Source organism: Thermobia domestica, chromosome 4 (assembly GCF_964235325.1).
Source record: "Thermobia domestica chromosome 4, izTheDome1.hap1.1, whole genome shotgun sequence".
Lineage (NCBI taxonomy): Eukaryota > Metazoa > Arthropoda > Insecta > Zygentoma > Lepismatidae > Thermobia > Thermobia domestica.
The window spans coordinates 256,815,673-256,830,531 of NC_137457.1; the positions used below are offsets into that span (position 1 = coordinate 256,815,673).

General features: G+C 30.9%; 2 long non-coding RNA genes across 3 annotated transcripts in view; one reads left to right on the forward strand and one right to left on the reverse strand.

Moving 5' to 3' along the window:
- Window positions 1–14,859, reverse strand: part of LOC145684005 (uncharacterized) — a 201,765-nt gene that overhangs the window by 138,489 nt on the left and 48,417 nt on the right. The window lies entirely within an intron of this gene.
- LOC145684004 (uncharacterized) overlaps window positions 5,244–14,859 on the forward strand; it is a 45,700-nt gene continuing 36,084 nt past the window's right edge. The window contains exons 1-2 of one of the 2 annotated variants that reach the window (XR_014131224.1): window positions 5,244–5,385; window positions 7,074–7,119. This is a non-coding gene — a long non-coding RNA (uncharacterized LOC145684004). The remainder of the gene's footprint in view (window positions 5,386–7,073; window positions 7,120–14,859) is intronic. The other variant, XR_014131223.1, reaches the window with a different exon arrangement.

A 14,859-nucleotide genomic window follows, 5' to 3' on the forward strand; every position in this document is an offset into this window, starting at 1 on the left:
AAGATAGGAAGAATAATTACTGATAATTACCAAAGAAACTATGAAACTACCTGTAGATCCTGTACAGAAAAGGCGATAAGCATTGCTTCTTATATGTGAAACAGAAGAATTTATAGATGTCTTCTAATGCACGCATTATTTGAACGAAGTGTTCAGAAAATATTCTTATGCTATTGTATTTAGAACTCCATCTAGTATCTGAAAGGAGTGGGATGCTAGGAATAAGTTTCCTTCTCAATGGGCTTTCACGAAAGAAAGTAATTATTTCTTTAACAGTGTCGATGGTATTGCGTATGTCGGAAACGGAACACAATTTGTTAACAAGAAGATTTAGTTTATGTGAAGCGCAGTGGTAAAAAAAAAGTGCTTTTGAATGGTAGAACAGCCATCAAAGCCTTGTCCATCAAGTTCAAATTCAGATAAACTGGTCTCCTCTAAAACCTTTAGAATTGTCTTAGCAATGTGTTCGGCATTGAAGTCATCTAATGGGATGAATCCGATGAAGTCTTTGCGTACCTTATTTTCACTGGGGTCATAAAATCGAATTCTTATCCATAATTGTTCTATACCTGCAATATCGGATGTCTCGTCTGCCAGCACGTTGTAGTACTTGGAAGACATAATCTTAGGTTTTATATAATTTCGGAATAAAACATTACCGGCAATTGATATGAGTTCATTCTGAATACGTACTGACACATACTTGGCGTTTCCAATGGCAGTCTCAAACTGCTGTTTTAGTAAACCATCACCGGAATCCACCCTAAACCCAAAAGAATTATTATCATTGAATGAACTTCCAACTTATGAAGATCTTAAGCGTTTTCTTTCATTAACATTACTACTTAGCAGTGAAAACAAAAAAGAGGTCAGTTGGTTTTCTTTTTCAAGTTTCGAATATTGTGGCAGACAAGTTAAATCTGTGTTTGATAAAGCTTCAATACCAACAGTAATGCCTTACAGGAATGTTCAGTTAATAAATGCATACCATGTTAGTTATCGTAGTCTTATGAAGTCCTTTAAGCGGGATAAGGAAAAGTTTTAAAGGAGATTTCAAAAGAAAATCTTTGTTACTGTTTGATGTCTCTGCATGTAAGTGCAAAATAACATTTGACTGCAATTGCCAAAAGGACACTGATACTGAGGTCTGTGAATACCCTGTGTCTATTATCTGTAACTGTGAAAAACCAAAAAAGATACCCAATATTGAACTAAAATTCTTGTACTCCAAAATAAATTTCGGCATAGGTAAAATTGGAAGTGTAACGGAACAACAGAGATTACCCAAAGACATGAAAGGAAGTTGGCTGAACATAAAAGAACTGTCCAATTTTAATTTATTATCACAGCCATCTTGTTCAAAATACACAGATACAGAAACTCTCCTGTCAAAAGAGGTGGGCAGTGATTCGTCTGAAGAGATAGAAGATAGCAACGATGAAGATATCGAAGAATTTAAGTCTGAGAGTAAGTCACCATGGAAGATGCGCATTAAATTGAAAAATACTGCTCTGACTAGTGATCGTTTTGGAGTATCAGATAGAGCAACGACAGCTATCGCTTCAAGTGTGTTGCAAAATTTTAGTATCGTAGCTGATGATGACCACATCCATGTTATTAACAAAAATAAACTTAGAGGAGAAAAAGTGTTAATCGCTCAGAACTCCAGATACAGAATGAGGACAGCACAACCCACTTCAAGGTCTATATTTTGATGGAAGAAAGGATGACACCCTCGTGACTAAGAAAGTAAACTCAGCAGGTTCGAAGAACCATAAAAGAGGAACATTGCTCGATTTTACAAAAACCTAATTCTGTGTTCGTTGCTCATGTTTCACCCTCTTCTGTTTCTGCTCAAAACATTGCCAATAGCATTCTTTCTTATTGGACTAAAGCTGCATTTTCATTTCATGAACTCGACGTAATTGGATGTGATGGAACAGTTGTCAATACAGGGTGAAAAACGGCTGTTATTTGCCAAAATGAAAAACAAATTAAAAGGACAATACAGTGGGGAGTGTGACTCTTGCACTTTAATGAATTACCATTCCGGCATTTGTTTTTATATTTAGATGGTGAAACAACTGGGCCAAAATAATTTACTGGTGCGATTGGCACATAGCTCAGTAAATGTGAGAAGCTACCAGTGGTAAATTTTGACAGTGTTGAGTGTGAGATTCCAGAAATTGACCCAAAAATTTTAAGCAAAGATCAACTTTCCCATTTAAGATGGTTAACAACAGCGATGGAGTTCTTCGATTGTATCTAAGAATCGTAAACCCAATAGACGAACACAAGAACTTAGTTTATTTTATCATAAAGTCTTATATGCTAGTATGGTTTCATATAAAAAAATGTAAGTACTTCACAAGTGGACCAAAACATATATTTGAAGTTATAGAATCGTCTAGATTCCTGCCAGAAAACTTGCTAAAAGTCATTGACCGAGTAAGTGAGAGAAACGCATTTTTTGTCCATCCGGAAAACTTGCTTTTAAGTATGATAGTAGATCAAGGGATCATGTAAAAGAGTTAGGGTTTAGAAGAATTATAAAGAAACTTAACTTCTAAGAGGAAGTCAATAAGGAGTTTCCGACTACCTAAGATCAATTTCGTGGCTACAAACTACACCGAAATGATTCACATGCACACTGTTACACTTTCACCTCAGCCTTTGCTGCGGAAATTTACCGATCACGAGATTTGGTCTACGGTCCAATCAAGTGAAACAGAGGCTGAGTAGAACTTTGAAAATTTCCATGTCACACCCAAGCATTAGAACGATGCGTGAAGCTGGTAACCGAGGCGTCACAAAAAGTCGTATGTTTCAATTCCAGGGATGATTTTATAATAACTTCACTTTTGTCAGGATATTCAATGCCAAGTTTTTCAAGCAAATCATTTTTCAAACTACCGAAAGAAACTAAAGACAAGTAACAGACTGTATTTCATTACAAACTGAAGTTTTACACAATCAGAAAAATGTTTATTTCCAAGGAAATTTGTCTTTTTTAAGTGTTTTATAAGTGTTATACGCTACTAATAAATTGTAAAATGTATTCCTTTTTCATTTATTTTTTTTATACTTTTCGCTATTGAAATATCACTATAGGTACTTGTTGTAGAAGTTATTTGAATTTTATCCATGTATTGAAAAAGTTATGAAACTCATATATTTCTTTCAAAGTTTAGGGTCGTTGCGCTACCACCAGACGTAAACAAAAAAAAAAATATATTTCTTTTGGATTTCATTTATCTACCATAGAGGCAAGTTTTCCGCAGTATAGCGTTTCAAACAAAGAAAAAAATTTTCGGCCCACCTTAATGTGTATATTATGGGAAAGATCTCCCCTCGTGCCTTTTCTCATTTCATACACTAAAAGAAAACATTTACTTCTTTCTAATCCCTGTGATTGAGTTAATGATCTATCTAATAATACACATCTTATTCACTTCGGCAATTAAACAAAATATTAAGCACTGGAAAGCGAGCGTAATTTACTGCAAAGAGATTAATAATATACGTATTTTCTAAATAGTTTCAACTTTTAAGTAGTAAGTCAAAATAGTTTATCAAACTATAATGCAAAGCCGTGAAATTACAAACCAAAACGAAGTTTAGCTATACATATATGTAAATAGATTAATATAATTTTAAGGTAAGTAATTAGGTTTGGAAATATAGGAAAATGCCGCTGATTTTTAAGAGCTTTTTGGAAAATTTTAATGCTATGAGTATTCTACATAAAGATGAATTTTAATCCTGCTTTTCTGTCAAATTCATTCACAGGTAATCAATACAATTACTTTTGTCTTATATTGAGAAAAGTAGATGATCTAATTTACTCTATAAAGTCATATCCCGTAAGGAGTCAACTATCAATATCAATAAGTTATATATATATATATATATATAAAACTTATTATATATATTATATATATAATTATTAATATTGTGATATACGAAACTTAGAAAAAATATTTCCAATGACTTTCTTATCAGAGCGGATGGAATCTCTAAAAACAGTCGAGAAATTCAAACACGTATTTTTCTTGTCAAAACTTCTGTTGTGTTGCGACACCTCCAACTCCCATCTGTAAGTCATTGCATTCGTCAAGGTCGACATTTTGTGAAATATTTTGACTCATCGGTCACACATTTCCGTGTAACAAGATATTCATTATACCAGTGCTTTCACCAGTTTTTGAACGTATCTCACTGGAAATTTTTGCACCCTTTTGACCCTTGTCCACAATACATCTTGTCTAAATTCATTTCTTTTATCACCCCATTGAATTTTTCTGTGCTTTGTCTTAATAATATATTTATATCTATTTATCTAATCTATCTATCTATCTCGGTATTCGTTATGTTCGGTACTCGTTAGTTGTTTTTTTATTTGGGTGTAATATGGTTTAGCACTGCACCACGCCATTATAGCAATGCAGTTCTAGTTAGTATGAGCACTTGCTTTAATTTTTAATTGTGTTTATCGTATACAGTATAAGACCGAGAAAACTTGCATGTTTCAAACGGCTAAAGAACATTACACCATATCTTTGACTGTGGTAATTGAGGTAGAGTTTCGTTTCTTGTATAACTACAGCATCTCAAAAAGGCGCTGCTTGAATTCCGATTCAAATTTTTATTAGGATGGAGGAGGAATACTGTACTAGCATTACAAATAATATAATTTATAAAGTTAAATAATCAAAATGTTTAAGTATTTCTAAAACACGCATATCACAATAGATAGTACATAGTTTACATATGCGTTATTTGTTTCTGTGAAACAAATACAGTATTTTCATTTATTTCATTCCAAAAATGTGCATTAGATCAAATGTAATTGGAACATACATTACTTATAATAATTTCCAAGCATCTAGGTATATATGAAGTAAACTTAATTGAAAAATTGAGTGCTTTTCTGTTTTCTCACGTCTTTATTTTAGCTATTTTGACTAGCACTTTTTTTGTAAGAATTAGCTTCAAGGATAATTGAGGTGGAATGTGTACTTATTTGAAAAAGATAATGGAACTAAGTTGTAATTCAATTGAATGTTTAATATATAGCGTTGTACACAGTCTGAAAAGCAAGAGTTAACAACTTCAGTACCAGGAGCGTACAATTATCAATCATGTAAACTATGTATTGTATAAATTGATGGATATATAACTATGTTTAATATTTACAATTTTCTTGTCAAAATAATGATTTGCCTTCCATTGTCTCTACTTTACCTGAATTAAACATTAAAACACCTTTAGACATTATTAATTTTGCATACGTGGAGTTAGGACGAAAGCAACGTAGGAGAATATCGACTAGGAGTTTTATATATTGGTCTACAGAAAATATTTTAATGCACAAGGAATTTCAGGGTAAAGTAAAGGAGTTTTTGAAAAATATCTTACTCTTTTCTAATTACTTTGTTAAGGTATTAATTTAAGGTCAGAATACTGATTTCAACTAATTGTAAAACACCCATTCTAATGCATAGGTCAGATACTGGTTACTTTCCACAATAATGTATGTTGGAAGGAAAGTATTATCTGAATTTGTGTTAGTCGTAATTTTCAGCTGTTATTTACTCATCATTCATATATGTTTATTGTAAATACATCATATATATATTTGCATACATTTATATCTGCAGTAGGACAATGTAAATTAAGATGGGAAAACGTTCAACATCTAAGTTAGAATATCAAATCCATGTTTAATTACATTATTATTTGTAAATGATTGGTCGTTAAAATTATCCTTTTAACAAAAACTATAATAATTATTTTTTGATTTATATTTAATTTAGTTGTTAACGGGCTAATTACAATGCTCTAAATATTTTACTTACATCAATAAATAATAGTAAAATTAGTTCACTGATAATTTCCGATTAATAAATCACTACATGCTAATAATACTAGATAACGCACGTTTAATATCCTAAAATAAAGAAATAGAATACCTAGGTATAATAGTCAAACTATTTGCTACTAACAAGTAATATTTGAAGATGTATAATTATTACTCTACTTATGAGTAATACGTTACATTTTCGTTCTAGAGATCGAGAGTCATTAGAATTGAATCAACATTTTGTACTAAAGCATATTGTGTACAAACTACAGTTTCATGTATTTCCGTTTTTTATAATAGTTTAATAATCCAGTTTAAAATTGTAATTAGAGTATGAACAATATATTTGTATTATCTCGAACTAAAAGTATCACTATTAACTGTAGTTAAAGACGTCTTAATTGTATTTTAACTAAGGTAATTCGGTCTGTTTATATCAATGTGGATCTTTAATGTTTGCAGATGCTTGTTATAGATCCACTCCAGGAATTGTAGCAGATAAAGCCTTAGTAACAGGATTTATTACATCAGTGCGACTATAGTCTATAATTGTACTATATGTCAGTAACTATATTAAAATAATTAAAACTTATTAATCACTATCTCAAAAGCTTGGAGCATGATTTCAACATTTGTCTCTGTTTTGTATTATTCACTACATATATTGCTCCATATGACAAATTAGCAAAATGTGTTTACATCACTGTTTCTTAAGCGAAATATATGCATTTGTTATGTTTAGTGCAAAACAGGGTAAAATAGGTGATATAATACTTACTTACAGTGTCCATAAGTAGATGCAAAGTCGCTCAAATTTCTTTGAGATTATACGATATGTGTATATTATGTGAAACATCTTCCCTCGTGCCTTTTCTCATTTCATACATTAAAAGAAAACATTTACCTCTCTCTAATCCTTGAGGTTGAGTTAATGCCTTAAGAGTAATACACATGTTTCTTGCTTCGACAATTAAACAAAATACCAAGCATTAGAGAGGGAGCGTAATTTATCTGCAATCAGATTAATAATAAACGTGTTTTCTAAAGAAACAGTTTTAACTTTTATCAAATAAGTCTATATGCAAATTTAAGCTAAGAAATTTCATTTCGAGAAATAGGAAAATACTGCTGACTTTAAGAGCTTTGTATAATATTATCATGCTTAGAATATACTCAATAAATATAACTTTTAATATTGATTTTCTTTCAGATATATTTACAGTTGATCAATACAATTTCTTCTATCTTATATTGACGTAAGTAGAAGATATAACTCAATGTTTAATGTTAATGCCCGTAATGATAGTATTGCTAACATACGTAAATTCGAAAACATTTTCAAGGATATAATTAGACAATATACTTTTGAATTGCACAAAAATGAACAAGGAAGAATAAAAAATATCAATTAAACATAACACTGTTGCTTCTTAAGGAACACATTCTGTTGCACTTAAGATCCTTTCGATTATTTGAATATGCCGATTTTGTCTAGAAACGTTCTCCAGGTGAAATGATATATTGGTAAAATAGTAATATTTAAAATACGTTTTGTTATTATTTATGAAGTTCTAGTATAACATTGTATATATATCGATGGTTGAGCGCCAAAAAGGCGTAACTGCAATTTTATTAGTTTGGAGGCTTAAGTGATATGTGCCTCTCTGGCACAGAACCAAATGCTAATAACTCAGTTATACCTTTATATCATTTTCGAATAACGTTCCAAGGATAGAGATTTTCATTAAGGCGTCTTGGCACAAGAAAATTCAATCCATTATACATGTCCTCATAGCATTAACTCAAAATATGAAAATTCGACAGTTACGCCCTTTTGGCGCTCAACCATCGATATATATATATATATATATATATATATATATATATATATATATATATATATTCATTCATATCTATCTATCTATCCCCTCTATGGGTATTCCTCTTGTGTGGGCGTCTCTTCCGATCCTATCGGAGTATCATTGCACTCATCAGGCTCGACAATTTGTGTAATGTTTTGACACGGGAGTGATATATTTCCGTCATAATTAGATATCTGACATTATATCAACCTTTCGCTAGTTTTTGAAAGCCTTTCACTATAAGTTTGTGGCCCTTGTTCACCTTTGTCCACAATACTTTTTTTTTTTTGCCTAAATCCTTAATACATTATTTTCATCTTCCTAAGACTCACTTCTCTCGCCCACTATCTTCTCTTTTTATCTTCTATTGCCACATTTTCTCATATTTCTCAACTCTTTATAATTCTTCTGTGTTCTCACAATTTCTTTTGCAAAATTTTCCCCTCGTTCTACCTGTTTCACTTCTTAACTCGTTATTTAACTTCTGTACGTCTTTCAGTCATCATCTTTTTAAAGCTCTTCGACGTCTTCAATTCTCTCATTTTCTGCAACATTTTTTCTGAACCCCTGGATTGTTATCCTCTTTGTGTCCGCTGTAACCTGTTACTTCCTCTCCAACCTACTGTATGAAAGTTTAATATGGTCTTATTGTCTGTTACTTCCCGCAGCTATTCTCTCCTTGTTTGAGTATTCTCCTTCGAATTTTTCAATGGAAATGCTGATTAGTTCTTAGTTTTCGATCTTTTCAGCATTCAGAACGTTGTTGCCTACTTTTCTTCAGACTTCATTTTTCAGTTGAATATCCACTTCGGTCAGCACAAGATTATGATGAGAGAAAATGTTAGTCGCGTTTGGGATCTTCTTGCTCTTCAAGCTATTCTGATACCTGTTCTGAATCATAATGTAGTCTATCTAATATCTTCGGCCATCTATCGTGGACACCCATTCATATCTTCTTCTCTCGTACTGACTGAATCAAATATTTCCAATTACTAGCGAATTCTGTCTACGGAAATTGACCAATTCCTTTTTCCTTTAATTTCTATTACCTAAACCATATTTGCCTACGAGACCACATTGTTTTTCTTCCGCAACTGCTTCGAAATCTTTCATTATTATTATTATTATTATTATTATTATTATTATTATTATTATTATTATTATTATTATTATTATTATTACTATTATTATTATTATTATTATTATTATTATTATTATTATTATTAAATATTCCACCTGTTGCCAGGTCCTGCTACTAATGAGGGTTTTTTTCTTAAGTTTCGCCTTTTAGGTTTGGTGGGCTTAAATTTGGATTTGATATGATGTTTTCACAACACACGGTATATAAAATACTTAACTTAGGGCATGTCATGGATTACAAATCCAAAGTATATCTCGTCGTCCCTAATGGTACTGTTTCACTGTTCATAAGTTTCAATCGCAGTTTGGGACCCTTCTTCGGGGGCGGATCCAGGACCAACTTCTAGGGGGGACGGTGGATTGTCATACTGCTACTTTTAAGGGCTCAAAACTTTGGGATCGGTTTTATTTATATATATATATATATAGAAAGTAAGAAAGTGTCCTCTTTTGGGGGGGCCATCGCCCCGATCTTCCCCCTGGATTCGCCTCTGCCCTTCTTACATGTGTGTTCGAGTTATTTTAAGTGTGCTTAGATGTTTTGTGTAACTTACGATGTTGAAAACCTAGAGACGTTATATTACCGTATTTACGCGTGTGTGCCGCGCCCCCGTGTAAGCCGCGCACCCCCAATTTCTGGAACGTTAAAATTGAAAAAAAAAATACCTCGTGTAAGCGACGCACAACAATTTTCTAAAAAAAGCGGTACAATGTATTTTTCATCCTACTTTTAATTATTAAAATCGTTATACACAGAGACAATCCAACAATACTGTGATTATTAACAGAAATCACTCCCATGCCTAGCTTTTTTCGTCGTCGTCGTCTCCTGAGGAGCTGGAGCACGTATCACCATCGGAATGAATAAAGTCTTCGCTCCCATCGCTGGCATTGGAAATGCAGCATTTTTTAAAGCTGCGGACGACAAGATCCTCTGGAATTGAATTCCATGCTTCAATAATCCATTCGCACAAAAGGCGAAGTGCAGGTTTCTTAAGTCGGCCAGTCGGCGTAGTTTCGTCTACTGCAGTCGCCATCTATTCAGTGTACAGTCGCTGCAAGTGGTTCTTGAAAGGCCGGTTGATGCGAAGAGGAAAGATGAGCTGTAACTTGTCATTTTATATTAAAACTTTTCTACTCTTGTAAAATTACTCAAAATATTTCATTATTAGGTTAATAAAAACTCCCCGTGATTTTAAATGATTGGTGGCTCAGTCAAATCTACATTTCCTCGTGTATGCCGCGCACCCTGTTTAGTTTATAGTTTATCATTTTTTACTTTTTAGTTTATCATTTTTACCTGTCATCGTTTTTTAGTTTATACCAAACAACATTTTCCCCATCTGTAACATTTTAACATGTTAAAGAAACATGTAATTCACTTAATCCTACATACCAATTGGTTTCTGATAATTGCATATTATTTTTTAATTGGCTTATAAAATTGTTGGATAATTTTTATGATATACGTCGGTACTAGCATTTGAAACTAATGTAATGTAAAAAACTATCATCTATAGGCCTACTATCAGAAATGATTTTCGTTTAAAGTAAAATGTCACGTTTGAAGTTCCAAATTCAAATGGCAATTTCAAACCATGGTCATCTTGTACGTTTATTTCCGTCATGTTAAAATACGCCTTTTCAACTTTAAAAAATGTGGTTTGTGAAATAGAAAATATTTTACATTTCCATGTTCAATATTATACGCGCTAACTTTACGAACTACCGGTCAAACATTTTCTTCTTGTTTCACCATACCAACACAAACATTGATAATGCGTGGTATATTCTAAATTACAAGAAAATTTTGAACGTGTTATCACTCCAACTTCCTGATTAGAAGATTTTCAAAACAGCAATTTGAAACTCGGTTGTATTTTCACTTATAAAGTCAAGTAAATGTTGTAATCCCCTTGTCATACGAATTATACATTGATCTTTTAATTTTGATTAATGTTTAATAACAATTTAGTTGTTGTTCTTATCATATTTTGACACGCGTGCATGTACAGGAATCATTTCTAAAATGTAATGAAGGGGAGAATAATATCACGGTAAGAACTTCAATTTCATCATCAATGATAGATTGAATTACAATTTGTTTTCGTTTTCATCTACATTACAAAAACAAAATGGAATATATATTTGTGTTAATACAACATACCATTCCCCGTCACTTCAGTGAATATTTTGTGCAAGCTTTACTATATATGATGAAGCGTTATTACTAGAAATTTCACTATTAGCTTTTGAAGGTAGATTAACATAGAAATCATGTTCTATCCTTGAACTCAATTTGAATTCTAAATAGAATTTGTTTTAATCCGTGAACTCATACTTGTTAGATAACCTAACCATTTTACATACATCATACCTTTGTTTCGTTTGAGTACTTTTTCAATCAAAAAGTTTTGTTTCATTTGAGATTGCCTTTCTGTTATTCTTGTGTATAGAATTTTCCTCTAATTTCTTTCCCCTTTCAATCTTTAAACTTATAAGTAAAAGAATTTGTCGGAATATATTTATCAATGATAAGAATTCTTGTAATCATTGTGGTAAATATAATTTTTCTAACTTACATTTATACTTACTAACATGTACATAATTACCGGATAAAATTTATATGTTAATTTCTTTTATTTATATTATACCTGTACAATGAATTAGGAACTTGATTCACGTTAGAATCATTTACATCTGCAGATGCCATTTTAATACATCTATGATAACTATGATTATAATTTATTAGAAATAATTCTAAAACATCGATATGTATTTCTCGCAGTAAAGTATCGATATATTTTGCTTATGCCTTTATAAATTGTTCTGGTAACGCAAATTTAATTTCAGAAAGTACACTGTAATGATTCATTTCATATTCATTAAAGAAACGTTTTACATGTTGATTACAAAATTCTGTACCTGTCAGTTTGAACATTAAGCACGGATAATGTAATTTATTTTAAAAATTGTGATTGCTTTTGCCATTCCAGGACCTCTTTTTTAAGGGAACAAAATACGCGTACCGTGAAAAAATATCTACACAACATAAAATATATTTATAATTTTTGTTGTATTTTGCATATTTTGAATACCTGCTAAATCCATTTTTAATGTTTCATTCGGTGCACTTACATGATATTGTTTACGCGCAAGCACTACATGCTGGTACATGTAATGTATGTGCATCTTTAGATGCTAATCTTTAATTTTCGTTTTTGGTAATTTTTTACGATGTTATGTATTAATACTTGATAAAGAGGCAGGATTATTATAGTCATAATATGATTGAGATAACTTTGTCATTTTTACATTTTATAGTCTTTCCAGTTTTTAAATATATATCCTGCTATTAACGGACTTCTTGATTTTTTACTTTATTATATGATTTCAGTATTGGTGTAAAAATAAACTCGCGTGGTGCATTAAGATCATTAAATAAACTTTTAAATTCCTGCTTACCTATTTGATTTCTTGATTATTTCCGTGTGCGTACTACATCATTTATTAAATCCCGGAACTGTATTTCTGCGAGTCTTTACCGTTCCTGATTGAGCGCAAATCAATTCTATCGTAGTTAAGTATTTAATTAATAGATCTGTTTTCCTTCGTTGTTTTCGGTACTGATTGCAATATTTCTGGTACAAAGGACAAGATAGAACTATTTTCATTGTATGCTAGTGTGGTTCCTTCCTTTTTCAATAGCCAATGTAATAGGATTTTGTGAAACTCTTGAAATATAATTTGAATACTGATGTAATGTATGCTGATAGAATTTCCATTTTTCATCAATACTAAAATAATTACTTTTTAAAATATTCATTTCTTCATCTAAACGCGATTGATGTGTGTTTATAAATTTCATCTTTACATGTATTTGTTCCATTGCATTTTCAGAAAGTAAAATAACTTTGCGAAATTCTGACCTAATTATCTTCCCAAGAAATTTCTTGTTACTGCACAAAGTAATAGTTTAAAAATTAAGAGTAAAACTGCACCATTTATTTGTGAGAAAATTTTATTTTTCTTGTTAAGTGCTGTACGTTGCGCAGATAAAGCATTTAAGATTTTTTGTGTGTACGCCAACGTTGCTTGTGACGTAGATTCAACGGAATGTTTTCTTTTATTGTATTATTTAGCAACTTGTGAAATAGTGCGTATTAAAGCACCGGATGCATGTTGTATTATTTGTTTCCGCTTTGCAGTTTTGCATTTCCACAAAGCACGGAGGGTATCAATGTGTAGTTTCATTCTCAACATCTTGAACTAAACTAAACGTAACCTACTGAATTACAGTCTTTTTCATTCGTACAAACATGCATTGTTCCACCAGGAAAAATATTTGTACGTAATAGTAATGCATCATTTGTTTTCATTGTTAAATCAAATAATAAGTAAGTGTGAGGTTCAAGTGTTACATCTTCAAAAACATGCACGACTTGTTTACATTATCATTTCATAATTCGCATAGCTAAATATTGTATTTGTGATTTATCACGCGGATTTTTAAACACTATAATAAAATGTGCATTTAAACTTATATTACGTTCAAGTTTTCTTTTCGGAAATATTTTTTACAATGAATATACAGTTAATATTTATAATGTCCATATTTTCTAAATAAATTTGAAACATCACCATTTGTTCCAGACATTAAACCATCTAATATTAATAACGAATGTTCTTATATTTGAAAAGCATTTATGGTCGGAATTCCTTGTACGATTCTAATTTGTGCACTTATATCCAAGTTTGGTATTGCTGCGCCATAACAGCATATAATTTTAACAAATGAAATATTAATACTTGTCAATATGCGAATTACAAAACAGGTTTACCTGCACGTGAAAGACCAGCAATTAGAATGGTAGAGAGATGTTGAAACTTTAACATTTTGAACTCAAACGAATGAATACAACAGATACTTTTCTCTATATACATATTCACAAATAAAAGAGTATTATTCTAAATAAACGACATAACAAATTAATTTTATTGGATCACACCTTATAATTTAATGGATCCCAACTTTTAAAAATAATCATTTAAAACCGAGTAATATTTTTACAAATTCGAAATAATAAAAAATATGAATCAATTCAATACATAAACAGTGTTTCAGCGAGAAATGAAAACATAAATAAGAAGAGTTTGCTATGCATTATTTATCAGGTCCAAATTTTAACAAAAGAGTGTGCTATGGATACGATTCAAGTAATTAGCCGAGTTTTCTTCTAGGGAAACGATCGAGTTAAATATTACGAAATAATAAGTTAATTTTTGTGGGTTCACAACGTTTAACAACGCACTTCAACTGCAACTGAATTAACTATAATATTTTTAAATGTTACAAATAAAATATGATTGTTCCAACTAATGTATTATAAGAATATAAATAACATGAGTTTCCAACAGAATTTTGATGTGATCGCAACAAATGTAAAATGTAAAATTAAAAATGCAAGTTTAAAAAAGAAAGTACAAAATGTAAAATTAAAAATGCAAGTTTAAAAAACGAAAATGCAAAACAAAAAAATATCAATGCAGTTTTTAATACTTTCCTTTAAGTATGTTAAAGTAATTGATTGTAAATACTAATAATATAAATGAAACTGTCAATGTAAGAATAACAATGTAAGTTTGAAAAAACGAAAACTCAAGATGTAAAAATAAACTTATGTTGGCAAAGAAAAATGTATATTTACAAAACTAAAATGTAACACATCATACTTTAATTTCACTACGTTCTATTGTGTAATTGTAACATTTCAAAGTGAAAAATAAAATTGTATATGTAAAAGTACAAATAAAAATAGAGGGCTCAATACTTTCCTTCAACTACGTTAAAGTAGTTAATTCTAAAATATACAAAGTAAAAATAAAGGTATGTGTTTGCAACAGTGAAAAGTAAAATGCAGAAAGTTAAAACAAAAATGAAAATTGTAAAACTTGAAATAAAATTTTAGGAAAATGTTGAAGTGAAAGCTTAAA